Here is a 27,327-nt window from a genome sequence, read left to right on the forward strand (position 1 = left end):
CTAGCAGGATTTACTCACTGATTCCCACTACTCACTGGGTTTACCCTACACCAAACATGAGCAAAAGCCCACTTCGGGGTAATATTTACAGGAGTAAACCTAACGTTCTTCCCCCAGCACTTCCTAGGCCTAGCAGGAATACCCCGACGATACTCGGACTATCCCGACGCCTACACACTATGAAACACCATTTCCTCCATCGGCTCCCTAATCTCAATAGTAGCCGTAATCATACTAATATTCATCATCTGAGAAGCCTTTTCGGCCAAACGAAAAGTCCTACAACCAGAACTAACTACCACAAATGTTGAATGAATCCACGGCTGCCCTCCCCCATACCATACTTTCGAGGAACCGGCCTTCGTCCAAGTACAAGAAAGGAAGGAATCGAACCCTCACATGCTGGTTTCAAGCCAACTGCATTAACCGCTCATGCTTCTTTCTTATGAGACGTTAGTAAACCAATTACATAGCCTTGTCAAGACTAAATCACAGGTAAAAATCCTGTACATCTCATGTGGCCAACCACTCCCAACTAGGATTCCAAGACGCCTCATCACCCATCATAGAAGAACTCGTTGAATTCCACGACCACGCCCTAATCGTTGCCCTAGCTATCTGCAGCCTAGTTCTCTACCTTTTAGCCCACATACTAACAGAAAAACTCTCGTCCAATGCTGTAGACGCCCAAGAAGTAGAGCTGATCTGGACAATCCTACCTGCTATCGTCCTGGTACTCCTCGCCCTCCCATCCCTACAAATCCTCTACATAATGGACAAAATCGATGAACCAGACCTCACCCTAAAAGCCATCGGCCACCGATGATACTGAAGCTACGAATACACAGACTTCAAAGACCTATCATTCGACTCCTACATAGTGCCCACCCCAGACTTACCCAACGGCCACTTCCGACTGCTAGAAGTTGACCACCGCGTAGTTATCCCAATAGAATCCCCCATCCGCGTGATCATTACTGCAGGAGACGTACTCCACTCCTGAGCAGTCCCAACGCTCGGAGTTAAAACAGACGCAATCCCAGGCCGACTAAACCAAACTTCATTCATTACCACCCGGCCTGGGATTTTTTACGGACAATGCTCAGAAATTTGCGGGGCTAATCACAGCTACATACCCATTGTAGTAGAATCAACCCCACTCCCACATTTCGAGGCCTGATCGTCCCTTCTATCATCATCCTAATCATTAAGAAGCTATGCAACAGCACTAGCCTTTTAAGCTAGCCAAAGAGGGACTTCCCCCTCCTTAATGATATGCCACAGCTTAACCCCGCACCATGATTTTCAATCATAATTATAACCTGATTAACCCTAGCACTCCTCATCCAACCAAAACTACTAGCCTTCACCACAACCAACCCCCCATCAAATAAGACCTCCCTCACTACCAAACCCACACCATGATCCTGACCATGAACCTAAGCTTCTTTGACCAATTTTCCAGCCCCAATCTATTCGGCATCCCCTTAATCCTACTATCCCTACTCTTCCCAGCCCTACTATTCCCGTCCCCAAACAACCGATGAATCAACAACCGCCTTTCTACTATCCAAACATGACTCCTTCACCTAATCACAAAACAACTAATAGTCCCACTCAACAAAAATGGCCACAAATGAGCCATAATATTTACATCCCTAATAATCATACTTCTTACAATCAACCTTCTAGGCCTCCTTCCATATACATTCACCCCAACCACCCAACTATCTATGAACATAGCCCTAGCCTTCCCACTATGGCTCGCCACACTACTAACAGGCCTACGAAACCAACCATCAGCCTCTTTAGCCCACCTATTACCCGAAGGTACCCCTACACCCCTAATCCCCGCACTAATCCTGATCGAAACAACCAGCCTACTAATCCGCCCCCTAGCCCTCGGAGTCCGCCTTACAGCCAACCTTACAGCAGGACACTTACTCATCCAACTCATCTCTACAGCCTCCATTGCATTAATACCCACCCTTCCTGCAGTATCCATCCTAACAATAATCATCCTACTACTCCTAACCATCCTAGAAGTAGCAGTAGCCATAATCCAGGCCTACGTCTTCGTGCTCCTTCTAAGCCTATACTTACAAGAAAACATCTAATGGCACACCAAGCACACTCATACCACATAGTTGACCCAAGCCCTTGACCAATCTTCGGGGCAGCCGCCGCCCTACTCACAACCTCAGGATTAATCATGTGATTCCACTACAACTCATCCATACTACTAACCCTAGGCCTCATCTCAATACTCCTAGTAATACTCCAATGATGACGAGACATTGTACGAGAAAGCACCTTCCAAGGCCATCACACTCCCACAGTCCAAAAAGGCCTACGATACGGCATAATCCTTTTCATCACATCCGAAGCATTCTTCTTCTTAGGGTTCTTCTGAGCGTTCTTCCACTCGAGCCTGGCCCCAACCCCAGAACTAGGAGGCCAATGACCCCCAACAGGAATTAAACCACTCAACCCGATAGAAGTCCCCCTACTAAACACAGCCATCCTACTAGCCTCAGGCGTTACCGTAACGTGAGCCCATCACAGCATCACAGAAGGAAACCGAAAACACGCCATCCACGCCCTAACCCTAACGATCCTCCTGGGATTCTACTTCACAGCCCTACAAGCAATAGAATACCACGAAGCCCCATTCTCAATCGCCGATAGCGTCTACGGATCTACCTTCTTCGTTGCCACTGGATTCCACGGACTCCACGTAATCATCGGATCCTCCTTCCTGACCGTCTGCCTCTTCCGACTGATCAAGTTCCACTTTACATCAGACCACCACTTCGGATTCGAGGCAGCAGCCTGATACTGACACTTCGTAGACGTCATCTGACTATTCCTCTACATAACCATCTACTGATGAGGATCTTGCTCTTCTAGTATATTAATTACAATTGACTTCCAATCTCTAGAATCTGGTATAAACCCAGAGGAGAGCAATGAACGCACTCATGTTCATATTCGCCCTATCATCAATCCTAAGCGCCGCCCTAACCGCATTAAACTTCTGACTCGCCCAAATAAACCCCGACTCAGAGAAACTCTCACCGTACGAATGTGGATTCGACCCACTTGGATCTGCTCGATTACCATTCTCAGTCCGATTCTTCCTCAGTAGCCATCCTGTTCGTCCTATTCGACCTAGAAATCGCCCTCCTACTCCCCCTGCCATGAGCCGTCCAACTCCAATCCCCCCTAATGACCCTCACCTGAACTGTAGTGATCCTCCTTCTCCTAACACTCGGACTGGCCTACGAGTGAATTCAAGGGGGCCTAGAATGAGCAGAATAACAGAAAGTTAGTCTAACCAAAAAGATAGCTGGTTTCGACCCAGCAGATTACAGCCAACCCTGTAACTTTCTTATGTCGCCCCTACATTTAAGCTTCTACTCAGCCTTCATTTTCAGCGGACTAGGGCTAGCCTTCCACTGAACCCACCTAGTATCCGCCCTACTATGCCTTGAAAGCATAATATTATCGATATTCGTAGGCCTATCAATATGATCCATCGAAAACCAAGTCTCCTCATTCACCATGGTACCAATTCTCATGCTAACCTTCTCAGCGTGTGAGGCGGGCACAGGCCTGGCCATCCTAGTAGCCTCCACCCGCACACATGGCTCCGACCATCTACACAACCTAAACCTCCTGCAATGCTAAAAATCATCCTACCCACAATCATACTTCTTCCAACAGCCCTGCTGTCTCCACCAAAATTTCTATGGACTAACACCACCTTATACAGCCTCCTAATCGCTGCCCTAAGCCTACAGTGATTAATCCCAACCTACTACCCCTACAAATTTTTATCCAACTGAACAGGAATTGACCAAATCTCATCCCCCCTCCTAGTACTATCCTGCTGACTACTCCCACTCATAATCATAGCAAGCCAAAACCACCTGCAACAAGAACCCCTACAACGCAAACGAATCTTTATCTCAACCTTAGTCGCAGTCCAGCCATTCATCCTACTAGCCTTTTCCACCACAGAACTAGCACTATTTTACATCTCATTTGAAGCAACCCTCATTCCCACCCTAATCTTAATCACCCGATGGGGGAACCAACCAGAACGCCTAAGCGCTGGCATCTACCTGCTATTCTACACGCTAGTAAGCTCTCTACCCCTGCTAATCACAATCATACACCTATACGTGAAAATTGGCACCCTGCACCTGCCAACCCTACAACTAACCCACCCAACCCTATCCACCTCATGGACAGGAATACTATCAGGTCTAGCACTGCTCATAGCATTCATAGTAAAAGCCCCACTATACGGCCTACACCTCTGACTGCCAAAAGCCCACGTAGAAGCACCCATCGCAGGCTCAATACTCCTCGCCGCCCTACTACTAAAGCTAGGAGGATACGGAATTATACGAGTCACTCTATTTATGGGCCCACTGTCCAACCTCCTGCACTACCCCTTCCTAACCCTGGCCCTATGAGGCGCCCTAATGACTAGCTCAATCTGCCTACGACAGACAGACCTAAAATCACTAATCGCTTATTCATCCGTTAGCCACATAGGCCTAGTTATCGCCGCAGGAATAATCCAAACCCACTGATCATTCTCAGGGGCAATGATCCTAATAATTTCCCATGGACTAACTTCCTCCATACTATTCTGCCTAGCCAACACAAACTATGAACGTACGCACAGCCGAATTCTACTACTCACACGAGGCCTACAACCTCTCCTACCACTCATAGCTACCTGATGATTGCTGGCCAATCTAACAAACATAGCCTTACCCCCAACAACAAACCTCATAGCAGAGCTAACCATTATAATCACCTTATTCAACTGATCTGCCTTCACGATCATCCTAACAGGAATCGCAACCCTACTAACCGCCTCCTACACCTTATTCATACTACTAATGACCCAACGAGGCTCAATCCCCTCCCACATCACATCTATGCAAAACTCAACCACGCGAGAACACCTGCTCATAACACTCCACATTATCCCAATATTCCTCCTAATCCTCAAACCCGAACTGATCTCCGGAATCCCCTCATGCAAGTATAGTTTAAACCAAACATTAGACTGTGATTCTAAGAATAGAAGTTCAAACCTTCTTACCTGCCGAGGGGAGGGTTTAACCAACAAGAGCTGCTAACTCTTACATCTGAGCCTAAAACCTCAGCCCCCTTACTTTTAAAGGATAACAGCAATCCACTGGTCTTAGGAACCACCCATCTTGGTGCAAATCCAAGTAAAAGTAGTGAACCCCACACTACTAATCAACTCCCTCACACTACTCACGCTGACAATCCTCCTAACCCCAATCATCCTGCCATTTCTATTTAAAAACTTTAAAAACACCCCACAAGCCACCACCCGCGCTGTTAAAACCGCATTCCTAATTAGCCTAGCCCCTACAACCGCATTCATCTACTCGGGAGTAGAATCTGTCACCTGCCACTGGGAGTGAAAATTCATTATAAACTTTAAAATCCCCCTGAGCCTAAAAATAGACCAATACTCAATAACATTTCTTCCAATCGCCCTATTTGTAACATGATCAATCCTACAATTCGCCATATGATACATGGCCTCAGAGCCATACGTAACAAAATTTTTCACCTACCTACTGACATTCCTAGTCGCCATACTCCTCCTAACAACCGCAAACAACATATTCCTCCTATTCGTAGGCTGGGAAGGAGTACGAATCATGTCCTTCCTTCTCATCGGCTGATGACAAGGCCGAGCAGATGCCAACACCGCCGCCCTACAAGCCGTAATCTACAACCGAATCGGAGACATCGGACTGATCCTGAGCATAGCATGACTAGCTTCAACATTCAACACCTGAGAGATCCAACAAGCCGTACACCCCCACCAAACACCAATCCTCCCCCTCATAGGATTAATCCTCGCAGCCGCAGGAAAATCCGCCCAATTTGGACTCCACCCATGACTGCCCGCAGCAATAGAAGGCCCCACCCCAGTATCAGCCCTACTGCACTCCAGTACCATAGTAGTAGCCGGAATCTTCCTGCTCATCCGCATGCACCCCCTGCTAGCCACCAACCAGACAGCCCTAACTGCCTGCCTATGCCTAGGTGCTCTATCAACCCTATTCGCTGCCACATGCGCCCTAACCCAAAATGACATCAAAAAAATCATTGCTTTCTCAACATCCAGCCAACTAGGACTAATAATAGTCACTATCGGACTAAACCTCCCACAACTAGCCTTCCTACACATCTCAACCCATGCCTTCTTTAAAGCCATACTATTCCTATGCTCAGGGTCTATCATCCACAACCTAAACGGAGAACAAGATATCCGAAAGATAGGAGGCCTACAGAAAATACTCCCAGTCACTACTTCCTGCCTAACCATCGGAAACCTGGCGCTGATAGGAACCCCATTCCTAGCCGGATTCTACTCAAAAGACCTCATCATCGAAAGCTTAAACACATCATACCTAAATACTTGAGCCCTACTCCTAACCCTTATAGCCACAGCATTCACCGCAACCTACAGCATCCGCATAACCATCCTAGTCCAAGCTGGACAAACCCGAATCCCCCCAATAGTATCAATAAACGAAAACAACCCACTAATCACCGCCCCCCTAACCCGACTCGCCCTAGGCAGCATTACAGCAGGAATAATCATTACCTCTTTCATCACACCAACCAAAACCCCCCCAATAACCATACCCCTTATCACCAAAACCGCTGCCATCCTCATAACAATCCTAGGAATCATCCTAGCCCTAGAACTATCGAACATAACACACACCCTCACTCACCCCAAACCAAACCCCCTCATAAACTTCTCCTCTGCATTAGGGTACTTCAACCCCCTAGTACACCGATTCTTCTCCAAAAACCTACTAGAAAAGGGACAAAACATTGCCCTACACTTGATCGACCTCTCCTGACTCAAAAAAATAGGGCCAGAGGGCCTTGCTGAACTACAAGTAGCCGCAAGCAAAGCCGCAACCTCAATACACACAGGGCTAATTAAGGCCTACCTAGGATCCTTCGCCCTCTCCATCCTGGTAATAATCCTAATAACACACAGACTCACTAATGGCCCCTAACATCCGCAAATCCCATCCCCTACTAAAAATAATCAACAACTCCCTAATAGACCTACCCGCCCCCTCCAACATCTCTGCCTGATGAAACTTCGGCTCCCTTCTAGCCATCTGCTTAGCCACACAAATCCTAACAGGCCTGCTACTAGCCATACACTACACCGCAGACACTTCACTCGCCTTCTCCTCAGTAGCTCACACATGCCGAGACGTCCAGTACGGATGGCTCATCCGCAACCTCCACGCCAACGGTGCTTCGCTCTTCTTTATCTGCATCTACTTACACATCGGACGAGGCCTCTACTACGGCTCCTACCTATACAAACAAACCTGAAACACAGGAGTAATCCTCCTACTCACCCTAATAGCAACTGCCTTCGTAGGGTATGTCCTACCATGAGGACAAATGTCATTCTGAGGGGCCACCGTAATCACCAACCTATTCTCAGCCATCCCGTACATTGGGCAAACTCTAGTAGAATGAGCCTGAGGAGGATTCTCAGTAGACAATCCAACCTTAACCCGATTCTTCGCCATCCACTTCCTACTGCCCTTCCTAATTGCAGGAATCACCCTAGTCCACCTAACCTTCCTACACGAATCAGGCTCAAATAACCCACTAGGAATCGTATCAGACTGCGACAAAATCCAATTCCACCCATACTGCTCCATTAAAGACAGCTTAGGGCTTACCCTAATAATCACCCCTCTAATAGCACTAGCCCTATTTTCACCGAACCTCCTGGTTCTTGGAATCCTAGTTGGGAGTGGTTGGCCACATGAGATGTACAGGATTTTTACCTGTGATTTAGTCTTGACAAGGCTATGTAATTGGTTTACTAACGTCTCATAAGAAAGAAGCATGAGCGGTTAATGCAGTTGGCTTGAAACCCATCCCCAGTGGTGCAAGTGCACTCTCTGAACTCACTGAAGTGCATCCCCAGTGGTGCCAGTGCACTCTCTGCACTCACTGCAGTGCATCCCCAGTGGTGCCAGTGCACTCTCTGGACTCACTGCACTGCATCCCCAGTGGTGCCAGTGCAATCTCTGGACTCACTGCAGTGCATCCCCAGTGGTGCCAGTGCACTCTCTGGACTCACTGCACTGCAGCCCCAGTGGAGCCAGTGCACTCTCTGGACTCACTGCACTGCATCCCCAGTGGTGCCAGTGCACTCTCTGGACTCACTGCAGTGCATCCCCAGTGGTGCCAGTGCACTCTCTGGACTCACTGCACTGCATCCCCAGTGGTGCCAGTGCGCTCTCTGGAGTCACAGCACTGCATCCCCAGTGGTGCCAGTGCAATCTCTGGACTCACTGCACTGCATCCCCAGTGGTGCCAGTGCACTCTCTGGACTCACTGAAGTGCATCCCCATTGGTGCCATTGCACTCTCTGCACTCACTGAATTGCATCCCCAGTGGTGCCAGTGCACTCACTGGACTGACTGCACTGCATCCCCAGTGGTGCCAGTGCGCTCTCCGGAGTCACAGCACTGCATCCCCAGTGGTGCCAGTGCACTCACTGGACACACTGTACTGCATCACAGGTGGTGCCAGTGCACTCTCTGCACTCACTGCACAGCATCCCCAGTGGTGCCAGTGCATTCACTGGACTCACTGGACTGCATCACCAGTGGTGCCAGTGCACTCTCTGGACTCACTGCACTGCATCCCCAGTGGTGCCAGTGCACTCTCTGGACTCACTGCACTGCATCCCCAGTGGTGCCAGTGCAGTCTCTGGACTCACTGCAGTGCATCCCCAGTGGTGCCAGAGCACTCTCTGGACTCACTGCACTGCATCCCCAGTGGTGCCAGTGCACTCTCTGGACTCACTGAACCGCATCCCCAGTGGTGTCAGTACACTCTCTGGACTCACTGCACTGCATCCCCAGTGGTGCCAGTGCACTCTCTGGACTCACTAAACTGCATCACCAGTGGTGCCAGTGCACTCTCTGGACTCACTGCACTGCATCCCCAGTGGTGCCAGTGCAATCTCTGGACTCACTGTAGTGCATCCCCAGTGGTGCCAGTGCACTCTCTGGACTCACTGCAGTGCATCCCCAGTGGTGCCAGTGCACTCTCTGGACTCACTGCACTGCATCCCCAGTGGTGCCAGTGCACTCTCTCGAGTCACTGCACTACATCCCCAGTAGTGCCAGTGCACTCACTGGACTCACTGTACTGCATCATCGGTGGTGCCAGTGCACTCTCTGGACTCACTTCACTGCATCCCCAGTGGTGCCTCTGCACTCTCTGGACTCACTGCACTGCAGGCCCAGTGGTACCAGTGCACTCTCTGGACTCACTGCAGTGCATCCCCAGTGGTGCCAGTGCACTCTCTGGACTCACTGAAGTGCATTCTCAGTGGTGCCAGTGCACTCTCTGGGCTCACTGAAGTGCATCCCCAGTGGTGCCAGTACACTCACTGGACTCACTGCACTGCATCCCCAGTGGTGCCAGTGCACTCTCTGGACTCACTGCAGTGCATCCCCAGTGGTGCCAGTGCACTCTCTGGACTCACTGCAGTGCATCCCCAGTGGTGCCAGTGCACTCTCTGGACTCACTGCAGTGCATCCCCAGTGGTGCCAGTGCGCTCTCTGGAGTCACAGCACTGCATCCCCAGTTGTGCCAGTGCACTCACTGGACTCACTGCACTGCATCACAGGTGGTGCCAGTGCACTCTCTGGACTCACTGCAGTGAATCCCCGGTGGTGCCAGTGTACTCTCTGCAGTCACTGCACTGCATCCCCAGTGGTGCCAGTGCACTCACTGGACTCACTGGACTGCATCCCCAGTGGTGCCAGTGAACTCTCTGGACTCACTGCACTGCATCCCCAGTGGTGCCAGTGTACTCTCTGGACTCACTGCAGTGCATCCCCAGTGGTGCCAGAGCACTCTCTGGACTCACTGCACTGCATCCCCAGTGGTGCCAGTGCACTCTCTGGACTCACTGCACTGCATCCCCAGTGGTGTCAGTGCACTCTCTGGACTCACTGTAGTGCAACCCCAGTGGTGCCAGTGCACTCTCTGGACTCAGTGCACTGCATCCCCAGTGGTGCCAGTGCAATCTCTGGACTCACTGTAGTGCATCCCCAGTGGTGCCAGTGCACTCTCTGGACTCAATGCACTGCATCCCCAGTGGTGCCAGTGCACTCTCTGGACTCAGTGCACTGCATCCCCAGTGGTGCCAGTGCAATCTCTGGACTCACTGTAGTGCATCCCCAGTGGTGCCAGTGCACTCTCTGGACTCACTGCAGTGCATCCCCAGTGGTGCCAGTGCACTCTCTGGACTCACTATACTGCATCACCAGTGGTGCCAGTGCACTCTCTGGACTCACTGCAGTGCATCCCCAGTGGTGCCAGTGCACTCTCTGGACTCACTGCACTGCAGACCCGGTGGTGCCAGTGCAATCTCTGGACTCACTGCAGTGCATCCCCAGTGGTGCCAGTGCACTCTCTGGACTCACTGCACTGCATCCCCAGTTTTGCCAGTGAAGTCTTTGGACTCACTGCACTGCATCCCCAGTGGTGCCAGTGCACTCTCTGGAGTCACTGAAGTGCATCCCCAGTGGTGCCAGTGCACTCTGTGGACTCACTGCACTGCATCCCCAGTGGTGCCACTGCACTCTCTGGACTCACTGTACTGCATCCCCACTGGTACCAGTGCACTCTGTGGACTCACTGTACTGCATCCCCAGTGGTGCCAGTGCACTCTCTGGACTCACTGCAGTGCATCCCCAGTGGTGCCAGTGCACTCTCTGGACTCACTGCAGTGCATCCCCAGTGGTGCCAGTGCACTCTCTGCACTCACTGCACTGCATCCCCAGTGGTGCCAGTGCACTCTCTGGACTCACTGCAGTGCATCCCCAGTGGTGCCAGTGCACTCACTGGACTCACTGCAGTGCATTCCCTCTGGTGCCAGTGCACTCTCTGGACTCACTTCACTGCATCCCCAGTGGTGCCAGTGCACTCTCTGGACTCACTGCACTGCATCCCCAGTGGTGCCAGTGCATTCTCTGGACTCACGGCAGTGCATCCCCAGTGGTGCCAGTGCACTCTCTGGACTCACTGAGGTGCATCCCCTGTGGTGCCAGTGCACTCTCTGGACTCACTGCAGTGCATCCCCAGTGGTGCCAGTGCACACTCTGGACTCACTGCACTGCATCCCCAGTGGTGCCATTGCACTCTCTGGACTCACTGCACTGCATCCCCAGTGTTCACAGTGCACTCTCTGCACTCACTACACTGCATCCCCAGTGGTGCCAGTGCACTCTCTGGACTCACTGCACTGCATCCCCAGTGGTGCCAGTGCACTCTGTGGACTCACTGCACTGCATCCCCAGTGGTGTCAGTGCACTCTCTGGACTCACTGCACTGCATCCCCAGTGGTGCCAGTGCACTCTCTGGACTCACTGCACTGCATCCCCAGTGGAGCCCGTGCACTCTCTGGACTCACTGAAGTGCATCCCCAGTGGTGCCAGTGCACTCTCTGGACTCACTGCACTGCATCCCCGTTGGTGCCAGTGCACTCTCTGGACTCACTGCAGTGCATCCCCAGTGGTGCCAGTGCACTCTCTGGACTCACTGAAGTGCATTCTCAGTGGTGCCAGTGCACTCTCTGGACTCACTGCACTGCATCCCCAGTGGTGCCAGTACACTCACAGTACTGACTGCACTGCATCCCCAGTGGAGCCAGTGCGCTCTCTGGACTCACTGCACTGCATCCCCATTGGTGCCAGTGCATTCTCTGGACTCACCGCACTGCACCCTGAGTGGTGCCAGTGCACTCTCTGGACTCACTGCAGTGCATCCCCAGTGGTGTCAGTGCACTCTCTGGACTCACTGCACTGCATCCCCAGTGGTGCCAGTGCACTCTCTGGACTCACTGCACTGCATCCCCAGTGGAGCCCGTGCACTCTCTGGACTCACTGAAGTGCATCCCCAGTGGTGCCAGTGCACTCTCTGGACTCACTGCAGTGCATCCCCGTTGGTGCCAGTGCACTCTCTGGACTCACTGCAGTGCATCCCCAGTGGTGCCAGTACACTCACAGGACTGACTGCACTGCATCCCCAGTGGAGCCAGAGCGATCTCTGGACTCACTGCACTGCATCCCCATTGGTGCCAGTGCATTCTCTGGACTCACCGCACTGCACCCTGAGTGGTGCCAGTGCACTCTCTGGACTCACTGCAGTGCATCCCCAGTGGTGCCAGTGCACTCTCTGGACTCACTGCAGTGCATCCCCAGTGGTGCCAGTGCACTCTCTGGAGTAACTGCAGTGCATCCCCAGTGGTGCCAAAGCACTCTCTGGACTCCCGGCACCGCATCCCCAGTGGTGCCAGTGCACTCTCTGGGCTCACTGCAGTGCATCCCCAGTGGTGCCAGTGCACTCTCTTGACTCACTGCACTGCATCCCCAGTGGTGCCAGTGTACTCACTGGACTCACTGCACTGCATTCCCCAGTGGTGCTAGTGCACTCTCTGGACTCACTGCAGTGCATCCCCAGTGGTGCCAGTGCACTCTCTGGACTCACTGAAGTGCATTCTCAGTGGTTCCAGTGCACTCTGTGGACTCACTGCAGTGCATCCCCAGTGGTGCCAGTGCGCTCTCTGGACTCACTGCAGTGCATCCCCAGTGGTGCCAGTGCACTCTCTGGACTCACTGCACTGCATCCCCAGTGCTGCCAGTGCACTCTCTGGACTCACTGCACTGCATCCCCAGTGGTGCCAGTGCACTCACTGGACTCACTGCACCGCATCCCCAGTGGTGCCAGTGCACTCTCTGGACTCACTGCACTGCATCCCCAGTGCTGCCAGTGCACTCTCTGGACTCACTGCACTGCATCCCCAGTGGTGCCAGTGCACTCACTGGACTCACTGCACCGCATCCCCAGTGGTGCCAGTGCACTCTCTGGACTCACTGCACTGCATCCCCAGTGGTGCCACTGCACTCTCTGGACTCACTGCAGTGCATCCCCAGTGGTGCCAGTGCACTCTCTGGACTCACAGCAGTGCATCCCCAGTGGTGCCAGTGCACTCTCTGGACTCACTGCACTGCATCCCTAGTGGTGCCAATGCACTCTCTGGACTCACTGCAGTGCATCGCCAGTGGTGCCAGTGCACTCTCTGGACTCACTGCACTGCATCCCCAGTGGTGCCAGTGCACTGTCTGCAGTCACTGCACTACATCCCCAGTGGTGCCAGTGCGCTCACTGGACTCACTGTACTGCATCATCAGTGGTGCCAGTGCACTCTCTGGAGTGACTGCAGTGCATCCCCAGTGGTGCCAGTGCACTCTCTGGACTCACTGCATACCCAGTGGTGCCAATGCACTCTCTGGACTCACTGCACTGCATCCCCAGTGGTGCCAGTGCACTCTCTCGAGTCACTGCACTACATCCCCAGTGGTGCCAGTGCGCTCACTGGACTCACTGTTCTGCATCATCAGTGGTGCCAGTGCACTCTCTGGAGTGACTGCAGTGCATCCCCAGTGGTGCCAGTGCACTCTCTGGACTCACTGCACTGCATACCCAGTGGTGCCAATGCACTCTCTGGACTCACTGCACTGCATCCCCAGTGGTGCCAGTGCACTCACTGGACTCACTGCACTGCATCCCAAGTGGTACCAGTGCACTCTCTGGACTCACTGCACTGCATCCCCAGTGGTGCCAGTGCACTCTCTCGAGTCACTGCACTACATCCCCAGTGGTGCCAGTGCACTCACTGGACTCACTGTACTGCATTCCCAGTGGTGCTAGTGCACTCTCTGGACTCACTGCAGTGCATCCCCAGTGGTGCCAGTGCACTCTTTGGACTCACTGAAGTGCATTCTCAGTGGTGCCAGTGCACTCTCTGGACTCACTGCACTGCATCCCCAGTGGTGCCAGTGCACTCTCTGGACTCACTGAAGGGCATTCTCAGTGGTGCCAGTGCACTCTCTGGACTCACTGCAGTGCATCCCCAGTGGTGCCAGTACACTCACTGGACTCACTGCACTGCATCCCCAGTGGTGCCAGTGCACTCTCTGGACTCACTGCACTGCATCCCCAGTGGTGCCAGTGCACTCTCTGGACTCACTGCACTGCATCCCCAGTGCTGCCTGTGCACTCTCTGGACTCACTGCACTGCATCCCCAGTGGTGTCACTGCACTCTCTGGACTCACTGCACTGCATCCCCAGTTGTGCCAGTGCACTCTCTGCACTCACTGCACTGCATACCCAGTGGTGCCAGTGCACTCACTGGACTCACTGCAGTGCATTCCCTCTGGTGCCAGTGCACTCTCTGGACTCACTGCAGTGCATCCCCAGTGGTGCCAGTGCACTCTCTGGACTCACTGCACTGCATCCCCAGTGGTGCCAGTGCACTCTCTGGACTCACTGCAGTGCATCACCTGTGGTGCCAGTGCACTCTCTGGACTCACTGAAGTGCATCCCCAGTGGTGCCAGTGCAATCTCTGGACTCACTGCACTGCATTCCCAGTCGTGCCAGTGCACACTCTGGACTCACTGCACTGCATCCCCAGTGGTGCCAGTGCACTCTCTGGACTCACTGCACTGCAACCCCAGTGTTGCCAGTGCACTCTCTGGACTCACTGCACTGCATCCCCAGTGGTGCCAGTGCACTCTCTGGACTCACTTCAGTGCATCCCCAGTGGTGCCAGAGCACTCTCTGGACTCACTGCACTGCATCCCCAGTGGTGCCAGTGCACTCTCTGGACTCACTGCACTGCAGCCCCAGTGGTGCCAGTGCACTCTCTGGACTCACTGCACTGCATCCCCAGTGGTGCCAGTGCACTCTCTGGACTCACTGCACTGCATCCCCAGTGGTGCCACTGCACTCTCTGGACTCACTGCACTGCATGTCCAGTGGTGCCAGTGCACTCTCTGGACTCACTGCACTGCATCCCCAGTGGTGCCAGTGCACTCACTGTCCTCACTGCCGTGCATTCCCTCTGGTGCCAGTGCACTCTCTGGACTCACTGCACTGCATCCCCAGTGGTGCCAGTGCACTCTCTGGACTCACTGCAGTGCATCCCCAGTGGTGCCAGTGCACTCTCTGGACTCACTGCAGTGCATCCCCAGTGGTGCCAGTGCACTCTCTGGACTCACTGAAGTGCATCCCCAGTGGTGCCAGTGCACTCTCTGGACTCACTGCACTGCATCCCCAGTGGTGCCAGAGCACTCTCTGGACTCACTGCACTGCATCCTCTGTGCTGCCAGTGCACTCTCTGGACTCACTGCACTGCATCCCCAGTGGTGCCAGTGCACTCTCTGGACTCACTGTACTGCATCACCAGTGGAGCGCGTGCACTCTCTGGACTCACTGAAGTGCATCCCCAGTGGTGCCAGTGCACTCTCTGGACTCACTGCACTGCATCCCCAGTGGTGCTAGTGCACTCTGTGGACTCACTGCAGTGCATCCCCAGTGGTGCCAGTGCACTCTCTGGACTCACTGAAGGGCATTCTCAGTGGTGCCAGTGCACTCTGTGGACTCACTGCAGTGCATCCCCAGTGGTGCCAGTACACTCACTGGACTCACTGCACTGAATCCCCAGTGGTGCCAGTGCACTCTCTGGACTCACCGCACCGCATCCCCTGTGGTGCCAGTGCACTCTCTGGAGTAGCTGCAGTGCATCACCAGTGGTGTCAGTGCACTCTCTGGACTCACTGCACTGCATCCCCAGTGGTGCCAGTGCACTCTCTGGACTCACTGCACTGCATCCTCAGTGGTGCCAGAGCACTCTCTGGACTCACTGCACTGCATCCCCAGTGGTGCCAGTGCACTCTCTGGACTCACTGCACTGCATCCCCAGTGGTGCCAGTGCACTCTCTGGACTCACTGCACTGCATCCCCAGTGGTGCCAGTGCACTCTCTGGACTCCCGGCACCGCATCCCCAGTGGTGCCAGTGCACTCTCTGGGCTCACTGCAGTGCATCCCCAGTGGTACCAGTGCACTCTCTTGACTCACTGCACTGCATCCCCAGTGGTGCCAGTGCACTCACTGGATTTACTGCACTGCATCCCCAGTGGTGCTAGTGCACTCTCTGGACTCACTGCAGTGCATCCCCAGTGGTACCAGTGCACTCTCTGGACTCACTGAAGTGCATTCTCAGTGGTGCCAGTGCACTCTGTGGACTCACTGCAGTGCATCCCCAGTGGTGCCAGTGCGCTCTCTGGACTCCCGGCACCGCATCCCCAGTGGTGCCAGTGCACTCTCTGGACTCACTGCACTGCATCCCCAGTGCTGCCAGTGCACTCTCTGGAGTCACTGCACTGCATCCCCAGTGGTGCCAGTGCACTCTCTGGACTCACTGCACTGCATCCCCAGTGGTGCCAGTGCACTCTCTGGACTCACTGCAGTGCATCCCCAGTGGTGCCAGTGCACTCTCTGGACTCACTGCACTGCATCCCCAGTGGTACCAGTGCACTCTGTGGACTCACTGCAGTGCATCCCCAGTGGTGCCAGTGCACTCTCTGGACTCACTGCACTGCATCCCCAGTGGTGCCAATGCACTCTCTGGACTCACTGAACCGCATCCCCAGTGGTGCCAGTGCACTCTCTGGAGTAACTGCATTGCATCACCAGTGGTGCCAGTGCACTCTCTGGACTCACTGCACTGCATCCCCAGTGGTGCCAGTGCACTCTCTGGACTCACTGCACTGCATCCCCAGTGGTGCCAGAGCACTCTCTGGACTCACTGCACTGCATCCTCAGTGGTGCCAGAGCATTCTCTGGACTCACTGCAGTGCATCCCCAGTGGTGCCAGTGCACTCTCTGGACTCACTGCACTGCATCCCCAGTGGTGCCAGTGCACTCTCTGGACTCCCGGCACCGAATCCCCAGTGGTGCCAGTGCACTCTCTGGGCTCACTGCAGTGCATCCCCAGTGGTGCCAGTGCACTCTCTTGACTCACTGCACTGCATCCCCAGTGGTGCCAGTGCACTCTCTTGACTCACTGCACTGCATCCCCAGTGGTGCCAGTGCACTCACTGGATTCACTGCACTGCATCCCCAGTGGTGCTAGTGCACTCTCTGGACTCACTGCAGTGCATCCCCAGTGGTGTCAGTGCACTCTCTGGACTCACTGAAGTGCATTCTCCGTGGTGCCAGTGCACTCTGTGGACTCACTGCAGTGCATCCCCAGTGGTGCCAGTGCGCTCTCTGGACTCACTGCAGTGCATCCCCAGTGGTGCCAGTGCACTCTATGGACTCACTGCACTGCATCCCCAGTGCTGCCAGTGCACTCTCTGGACTCACTGCACTGCATCCCCAGTGGTGCCAGTGCACTCTCTGGACTCACTGCAGTGCATCCCCAGTGGTGCCAGTGCACTCTCTGGACTCACTGCAGTGCATCCCCAGTGGTGCCAGTGCACTCTCTGGACTCACTGCACTGCATCCCCAGTGGTACCAGTGCACTCTGTGGACTCACTGCAGTGCATCCCCAGTGGTGCCAGTGCACTCTCTCGAGTCACTGCACTACATCCCCAGTGGTCCAGTGCACTCACTGGACTCACTGTACTGCATCATCAGTGGTGCCAGTGCACTCTCTGGACTCACTGCAGTGCATCCCCAGTGGTGCCAGTGCACTCTCTGGACTCACTGCACTGCATCCCCAGTGGTGCCAGTGCACTCACTGGACTCACTATACTGCATCACCAGTGGTGCCAGTGCACTCTCTGGACTCACTGCACTGCATCCCCAGTGTTGCCAGTGCATTCACTGGACTCACTGTACTGCATCTCCAGTGGTGCCAGTGCACTCTCTGGGCTCACTGCAGTGCATCCCCAGTGGTGCCAGTGCACTCTCTGGACTCACTGCAGTGCATCCCCAGTTGTGCCAGTGCACTCACTGGATTCACTGCACCGCATCCCCAGTAGTGCCAGTGCACTCTCTGGAGTGACTGCAGTGCATCCCCAGTGGTGCCAGTGCACTCTTTGGACTCACTGAAGTGCATTCTCAGTGGTGCCAGTGCACTCTCTGGACTCACTGCACTGCATCCCCAGTGGTGCCAGTGCACTCTCTGGACTCACTGAAGTGCATTCTCAGTGGTGCCAGTGCACTCTCTGGACTCACTGCAGTGCATCCCCAGTGGTGCCAGTACACTCTCTGGACTCACTGCACTGCATCCCCAGTGGTGCCAGTGCACTCTCTGGACTCACTGCACTGCATCCCCAGTGCTGCCTGTGCACTCTCTGGAACACTGCACTGCATCCCCAGTGGTGTCACTGCACTCTCTGGACTCACTGCACTGTATCCCCAGTTGTGCCAGTGCACTCTCTGCACTCACTGCACTGCATCCCCAGTGGTGCCGGTACACTCACTGGACTCACTGCAGTGCATTCCCTCTGGTGCCAGTGCACTCTCTGGACTCACTGCAGTGCATCCCCAGTGGTGCCAGTGCACTCTCTGGACTCACTGCACTGCATCCCCAGTGGTGCCAGTGCACTCTCTGGACTCACTGCAGTGCATCACCTGTGGTGCCAGTGCACTCTCTGGACTCACTGCACTGCATCCCCAGTGGTGCCAGTGCACTCTCTGGACTCACTGCACTGCATTCCCAGTCGTGCCAGTGCACACTCTGGACTCACTGCACTGCATCCCCAGTGGTGCCAGTGCACTCTCTGGACTCACTGCACTGCAACCCCAGTGTTGCCAGTGCACTCTCTGGACTCACGGCACTGCATCCCCAGTGGTGCCAGTGCACTCTCTGGACTCACTGCACTGCAGCCCCAGTGGTGCCAGTGCACTCTCTGGACTCACTGCACTGCATCCCCAGTGGTGCCAGTGCACTCTCTCGAGTCACTGAACTGCATCCCCAGTGCTGCCAGTGCACTCTCTGGACTCACTGCACTGCATCCCCAGTGGTGCCACTGCACTCTCTGGACTCACTGCACTGCATCCCCAGTGGTGCCAGTGCACTCTCTGGACTCACTGCACTGCATTCCCTCTGGTGCCAGTGCACTCTCTGGACTCACTGCACTGCATCCCCAGTGGTGCCAGTGCACTCTCTGGACTCACTGCACTGCATCCCCAGTGGTGCCAGTGCACTCACTGGACTCACTGCAGTGCATTCCCTCTGGTGCCAGTGCACTCTCTGGACTCACTGCACTGCATCCCCAGTGGTGCCAGTGCACTCTCTGGACTCACTGCAGTGCATCCCCAGTGGTGCCAGTGCACTCTCTGGACTCACTGCAGTGCATCACCAGTGGTGCCAGTGCACTCTCTGGACTCACTGAAGTGCATCCCCAGTGGTGCCAGTGCACTCTCTGGACTCACTGCACTGCATCCCCAGTGGTGCCAGTGCACTCTCTGGACTCACTGCACTGCATCCCCAGTGGTGCCAGAGCACTCTCTGGACTCACTGCACTGCATCCTCTGTGCTGCCAGTGCACTCTCTGGACTCACTGCACTGCATCCCCAGTGGTGCCAGTGCACTCTCTGGACTCACTGTACTGCATCCTCAGTGGAGCGCGTGCACTCTCTGGACTCACTGAAGTGCATCCCCAGTGGTGCCAGTGCACTCTCTGGACTCACTGCACTGCATCCCCAGTGGTGCTAGTGCACTCTGTGGACTCACTGCAGTGCATCCCCAGTGGTGCCAGTGCACTCTCTGGACTCACTGAAGGGCATTCTCAGTGGTGCCAGTGCACTCTCTGGACTCACTGCAGTGCATCCCCAGTGGTGCCAGTACACTCACTGGACTGACTGCAGTGCATCCCCAGTGGTGCCAGTGCACTCTCTGGACTCACCGCACCGCATCCCCACTGGTGCCAGTGCACTCTCTGGAGTAACTGCAGTGCATCACCAGTGGTGCCAGTGCACTCTCTGGACTCACTGCACTGCATCCCCAGTGGTGCCAGTGCACTCTCTGGACTCACTGCACTGCATCCCCAGTGGTGCCAGAGCACTCTCTGGACTCACTGCAGTGCATCCCCAGTGGTGCCAGTGCACTCTCTGGACTCACTGCACTGCATCCCCAGTGGTGCCAGTGCACTCTCTGGACTCACTGCACTGCATCCCCAGTGGTGCCAGTGCACTCTCTGGTATCCCGGCACCGCATCCCCAGTGGTGCCAGTGCACTCTCTGGGCTCACTGCAGTGCATCCCCAGTGGTGCCAGTGCACTCTCTTGACTCACTGCACTGCATCCCCAGTGGTGCCAGTGCACTCACTGGATTCACTGCACTGCATCCCCAGTGGTGCCAGTGCACTCTCTGGACTCAGTGCAGTGCATCCCCAGTGGTACCAGTGCACTCTCTGGACTCACTGAAGTGCATTCTCAGTGGTGCCAGTGCACTCTGTGGACTCACTGCAGTGCATCCCCAGTGGTGCCAGTGCACTCTCTGGACTCACTGCACTGCATCCCCAGTGGTACCAGTGCACTCTCTGGACTCACTGCAGTGCATCCCCAGTGGTGCCAGTGCACTCTCTGGACTCACTGCACTGCATCCCCAGTGGTGCCAGTGCACTCTCTGGACTCACTGCACTGCATCCCCAGTGGTGCCAGAGCACTCTCTGGACTCACTGCAGTGCATCCCCAGTGGTGCCAGTGCACTCTCTGGACTCACTGCACTGCATCCCCAGTGGTGCCAGTGCACTCTCTGGACTCCCGGCACCGCATCCCCAGTGGTGCCAGTGCACTCTCTGGGCTCACTGCAGTGCATCCCCAGTGGTGCCAGTGCACTCTCTTGACTCACTGCACTGCATCCCCAGTGGTGCCAGTGCACTCACTGGATTCACTGCACTGCATCCCCAGTGGTGCTAGTGCACTCTCTGGACTCACTGCAGTGCATCCCCAGTGGTACCAGTGCACTCTCTGGACTCACTGAAGTGCATTCTCAGTGGTGCCAGTGCACTCTGTGGACTCACTGCAGTGCATCCCCAGTGGTGCCAGTGCGCTCTCTGGACTCACTGCAGTGCATCCCCAGTGGTGCCAGTGCACTCTCTGGACTCACTGCACTGCATCCCCAGTGCTGCCAGTGCACTCTCTGGACTCACTGCACTGCATCCCCAGTGGTGCCAGTGCACTCTCTGGACTCACTGCAGTGCATCCCCAGTGGTGCCAGTGCACTCTCTGGACTCACTGCAGTGCATCCCCAGTGGTACCAGTGCACTCTGTGGACTCACTGCAGTGCATCCCCAGTGGTGCCAGTGCACTCTCTGGACTCACTGCACTGCATCCCCAGTGGTGCCAATGCACTCTCTGGACTCACTGCACTGCATCCCCAGTGGTGCCAGTGCACTCTCTGGACTCACTTGAGTGCATCCCCAGTGGTGCCAGTGCACTCTCTGGACTCACTGCACTGCATCCCCAGTGGTGCCAGTGCGCTCTCTGGACTCACTGCACTGCATCCCCAGTGCTGCCAGTGCACTCTCTGGACTCACTGCACTGCATCCCCAGTGGTGCCAGTGCACTCTCTGGAGTCACAGCACTGCATCCCCAGTGGTGCCAGTGCACTCACTGGACTCACTGCACTGCATCACAGGTGGTGCCAGTGCACTCTCTGGACTCACTGCAGTGAATCCCCGGTGGTGCCAGTGTACTCCCTGCAGTCACTGCACTGCATCCCCAGTGGTGCCAGTGCACTCACTGGACTCACTGGACTGCATCCCCAGTGGTGCCAGTGAACTCTCTGGACTCACTGCACTGCATCCCCAGTGGTGCCAGTGTACTCTCTGGACTCACTGCAGTGCATCCCCAGTGGTGCCAGTGCACTCTCTGGACTCACTGCACTGCATCCCCAGTGGTGCCAGTGCACTCTCTGGACTCACTGCACTGCATCCCCAGTGGTGTCAGTGCACTCTCTGGACTCATTGAAGTGCATCCCCAGTTGTGCCAGTGCACTCTCTGGACTCACTGCACTGCATCCCCAGTGGTGCCAGTGCACTCTCTGGACTCAGTGCACTGCATCCCCAGTGGTGCCAGTGCAATCTCTGGACTCACTGTAGTGTATCCCCAGTGGTGCCAGTGCACTCTCTGGACTCACTGCAGTGCATCCCCAGTGGTGCCAGTGCACTCTCTGGACTCACTGTACTGCATCACCAGTGGTGCCAGTGCACTCTCTGAACTCACTGCAGTGCATCCCCAGTGGTGCCAGTGCACTCTCTGGACTCACTGCACTGCAGCCCCGGTGGTGCCAGTGCAATCTCTGGACTCACTGCACTGCATCCCCAGTGGTGCCAGTGCACTCTCTGGACTCACTGCACTGCATCCCCAGTTTTGCCAGTGAAGTCTTTGGACTCACTGCACTGCATCCCCAGTGGTGCCAGTGCACTCTCTGGAGTCACTGAAGTGCATCCCCAGTGGTGCCAGTGCACTCTCTGGACTCACTGCAATGCATGCCCAGTGGTGCCGCTGCACTCTCTGGACTCACTGTACTGCATCCCCACTGGTACCAGTGCACTCTGTGGACTCACTGTACTGCATCCCCAGTGGTGCCAGTGCACTCTCTGGACTCACTGCAGTGCATCTCCAGTGGTGCCAGTGCACTCTCTGGACTCACTGCAGTGCATCCCCAGTGGTGCCAGTGCACTCTCTGGACTCACTGCACTGCATCCCCAGTGGTGCCAGTGCACTCTCTGGACTCACTGCAGTGCATCCCCAGTGGTGCCAGTGCACTCACTGGACTCACTGCAGTGCATTCCCTCTGGTGCCAGTGCACTCTCTGGACTCACTGCACTGCATCCCCAGTGGTGCCAGTGCACTCTCTGGACCAACTGCACTGCATCCCCAGTGGTGCCAGTGCATTCTCTGGACTCACTGCAGTGCATCACCAGTGGTGCCAGTGCACTCTCTGGACTCACTGAAGTGCATCCCCAGTGGTGCCAGTGCACTCTCTGGACTCACTGCAGTGCATCCCCAGTGGTGCCAGTGCACTCTCTGGACTCACTGCAGTGCATCCCCAGTGGTGCCAGTGCACTCTCTGGACTCACTGAAGTGCATTCTCAGTGGTGCCAGTGCACTCTCTGGACTCACTGCACTGCATCCCCAGTGGTGCCAGTACACTCACAGGACTGACTGCACTGCATCCCCAGTGGAGCCAGTGCGCTCTCTGGACTCACTGCACTGCATCCCCATTGGTGCCAGTGCATTCTCTGGACTCACCTCACTGCACCCTGAGTGGTGCCAGTGCACTCTCTGGACTCACTGCAGTGCATCCCCAGTGGTGCCAGTGCACTCTCTGGACTCACTGTACTGCATCCCCAGTGTTGCCAGTGCACTCTCTGGAGTAACTGCAGTGCATCCCCAGTGGTGCCAAAGCACTCTCTGGAATCCCGGCACCGCATCCCCAGTGGTGCCAGTGCACTCCTTGGGCTCACTGCAGTGCATCCCCAGTGGCGTCAGTGCACTCTCTGTACTCACTGCACTGCATCCCCAGTAGAGCCCGTGCACTCTCTGGACTCACTGCAGTGCATCCCCGTTGGTGCCAGTGCACTCTCTGGACTCACTGCAGTGCATCCCCAGTGGTGCCAGTGCACTCTCTGGACTCACTGAAGTGCATTCTCAGTGGTGCCAGTGCACTCTCTGGACTCACTGCACTGCATCCCCAGTGGTGCCAGTACACTCACAGGACTGACTGCACTGCATCCCCAGTGGAGCCAGTGCGCTCTCTGGACTCACTGCACTGCATCACCATTGGTGCCATTGCATTCTCTGGACTCACCGCACTGCACCCTGAGTGGAGGGCGTGCACTCTCTGGACTCACTGCAGTGCATCCCCAGTTTTGCCAGTGCACTCTCTGGACTCACTGCAGTGCATCCCCAGTGGTGCTAGTGCACTCTCTGGACTCACTGCAGTGCATCCCCAGTGGTGCCAGTGCACTCTCTGGACTCACTGCAGTGCATCGCCAGTGGTGCCAGTACACTCACTGGACTGACTGCAGTGCATCCCCAGTGGTGCCAGTGCACTCTCTGGACTCACCGCACCGCATCCCCAGTGGTGCCAGTGCACTCTCTGGAGTAACTGCAGTGCATCACCAGTGGTGCCAGTGCACTCTCTGGACTCACTGCACTGCATCCCCAGTGGTGCCAGTGCACTCTCTGGACTCACTGCACTGCATCCCCAGTGGTGCCAGAGCACTCTCTGGACTCACTGCAGTGCATCCCCAGTGGTGCCAGTGCACTCTCTGGACTCACTGCACTGCATCCCCAGTGGTGCCAGTGCACTCTCTGGACTCACTGCACTGCATCCCCAGTGGTGCCAGTGCACTCTCTGGACTCCCGGCACCGCATCCCCAGTGGTGCCAGTGCACTCTCTGGGCTCACTGCAGTGCATCCCCAGTGGTGCCAGTGCACTCTCTTGACTCACTGCAGTGCATCCCCAGTGGTGCCAGTGCACTCACTGGATTCACTGCACTGCATCCCCAGTGGAGCTAGTGCACTCTCTGGACTCACTGCAGTGCATCCCCAGTGGTACCAGTGCACTCTCTGGACTCACTGAAATGCATTCTCAGTGGTGCCAGTGCACTCTGTGGACTCACTGCAGTGCATCCCCAGTGGTGCCAGTGCGCTCTCTGGACTCACTGCAGTGCATCCCCAGTGTTGCCAGTGCACTCTCTGGACTCACTGCACTGCATCCCCAGTGGTGCCAGTGCACTCTCTGGACTCACTGCACTGCATCCCCAGTGGTGCCAGTGCACTCTCTGGACTCACTGCAGGGCATCCCCAGTGGTGCCAGTGCACTCTCTGGACTCACTGCAGTGCATCTCCAGTGGTGCCAGTGCACTCTCTGGACTCACTGCACTGCATCCCCAGTGGTACCAGTGCACTCTGTGGACTCACTGCAGTGCATCCCCAGTGGTGCCAGTGCACTCTCTGGACTCACTGCACTGCATCCCCAGTGGTGCCAGTGCACTCTCTGGACTCACTGCACTGCATCCCCAGTGGTGCCAGTGCACTCTCTGGACTCACTGAAGTGCATCCCCAGTGGTGCCAGTGCACTCTCTGGAGTCACTGCACTGCATCCCCAGTGGTGCTAGTGCACTCTGTGGACTCACTGCAGTGCATCCCCAGTGGTGCCAGTGCACTCTCTGGACTCACTGAAGGGCATTCTCAGTGGTGCCAGTGCACTCTCTGGACTCACTGCAGTGCATCCCCAGTGGTGCCAGTACACTCACTGGACTGACTGCACTGCATCCCCAGTGGTGCCAGTGCACTCTCTGGACTCACCGCACCGCATCCCCAGTGGTGCCAGTGCACTCTCTGGAGTAACTGCAGTGCATCACCAGTGGTGCCAGTGCACTCTCTGGACTCACTGCACTGCATCCCCAGTGGTGCCAGTGCACTCTCTGGACTCACTGCACTGCATCCCCAGTGGTGCCAGAGCACTCTCTGGACTCACTGCAGTGCATCCCCAGTGGTGCCAGTGCACTCTCTGGACTCACTGCACTGCATCCCCAGTGGTGCCAGTGCACTCTCTGGACTCACTGCACTGCATCCCCAGTGGTGCCAGTGCACTCTCTGGACTCCCGGCACCGCATCCCCAGTGGTGCCAGTGCACTCTCTGGGCTCACTGCAGTGCATCCCCAGTGGTGCCAGTGCACTCTCTTGACTCACTGCACTGCATCCCCAGTGGTGCCAGTGCACTCACTGGATTCACTGCACTGCATCCCCAGTGGTGCTAGTGCACTCTCTGGACTCACTGCAGTGCATCCCCAGTGGTACCAGTGCACTCTCTGGACTCACTGAAGTGCATTCTCAGTGGTGCCAGTGCACTCTGTGGACTCACTGCAGTGCATCCCCAGTGGTGCCAGTGCGCTCTCTGGACTCACTGCAGTGCATCCCCAGTGGTGCCAGTGCACTCTCTGGACTCACTGCACTGCATCCCCAGTGGTGCCAGTGCACTCTCTGGACTCACTGAAGTGCATCCCCAGTGGTGCCAGTGCACTCTCTGGACTCACTGCAGTGCATCCCCAGTGGTGCCAGTGCACTCTCTGGACTCACTGCAGTGCATCCCCAGTGGTGCCAGTGCACTCTCTGGACTCACTGCACTGCATCCCCAGTGGTACCAGTGCACTCTGTGGACTCACTGCAGTGCATCCCCAGTGGTGCCAGTGCACTCTCTGGACTCACTGCACTGCATCCCCAGTGGTGCCAATGCACTCTCTGGACTCACTGCACTGCATCCCCAGTGGTGCCAGTGCACTCTCTGGACTCACTGAAGTGCATCCCCAGTGGTGCCAGTGCACTCTCTGGACTCACTGCACTGCATCCCCAGTGGTGCCAGTGCACTCTCTGGACTCACTGCACTGCATCCCCAGTGGTGCCAGTGCACTCTCTGGACTCACTGCACTGCATCCCCAGTGGTGCCAGTGCACTCTCTGGACTCACTGCAGTGCATCCCAAGTGGTGCCAGTGCACTGTCTGGACTCACTGCACTGCATCCCCAGTGGTGCCAGTGCACTCTCTGGACTCACTGCACTGCATCCCCAGTGGTGCCAGTGCACTCTCTGGACTCACTGCACTGCATTCCCAGTGGTGCCAGTGAAGTCTCTGGACTCACTGCACTGCATCCCCAGTGGTGCCAGTGCACTCTCTGGACTCACTGCACTGCATCCCCACTGCTGCCAGTGCACTCTCTGGACTCACTGCAGAGCATCCCCAGTGGTGCCAGTGCACTCTCTGGACTCACTGCACTGCATCCCCAGTGGTGCCAGTGCACTCTCTCGAGTCACTGCACTACAACCCCAGTAGTACCAGTGCACTCACTGGACTCACTGTACTGCATCATCGGTGGTGCCAGTGCACTCTCTGGACTCACTTCACTGCATCCCCAGTGGTGCCAGTGCACTCTCTGGACTCACTGCACTGCATCCCCAGTGGTACCAGTGCACTCACTGGACTCACTGTACTGCATCACCAGTGGTGCCAGTGCACTCTCTGGACTCACTGCACTGCATCCCCAGTGGTTCCAGTGCATTCACTGGACTCACTGTACTGCATCTCCAGTGGTGCCAGTGCACTCTCTGGACTCACTGCACTGCATCCCCAGTGGTGCCAGTGAGCTCTCTGGACTCACTGCTCTGCATCCCCAGTGGTGCCAGTGTACTCACAGAATTCACTGCACTGCATCCCCAGTGGTGCTAGTGCACTCTCTGGACTCACTGCAGTGCATCCCCAGTGGTGCCAGTGCACTCTCTGCACTCACTTCACTGCATCCCCAGTGGTGCCAGTGCACTCTCTGGACTCACTGCACTGCATCCCCAGTGGTGCCAGTGAAGTCTTTGGACTC

At 55.7% G+C, this 27,327-nt stretch overlaps 1 long non-coding RNA gene across 1 annotated transcript in view; it reads right to left on the reverse strand.

The window, feature by feature from the left end:
- Window positions 1-2,377: 2,377 nt before the first annotated feature.
- LOC308191490 overlaps window positions 2,378-27,327 on the reverse strand; it is a 180,230-nt gene continuing 155,280 nt past the window's right edge. Inside the window, exon 2 of the long non-coding RNA XR_013948046.1 lies at window positions 2,378-7,839. This is a non-coding gene — a long non-coding RNA (uncharacterized lncRNA). The remainder of the gene's footprint in view (window positions 7,840-27,327) is intronic.

This window comes from Anser brachyrhynchus, assembly GCF_964034855.1.
Source record: "Anser brachyrhynchus genome assembly, chromosome: 3".
Classification (NCBI taxonomy): Eukaryota; Metazoa; Chordata; class Aves; order Anseriformes; family Anatidae; genus Anser; species Anser brachyrhynchus.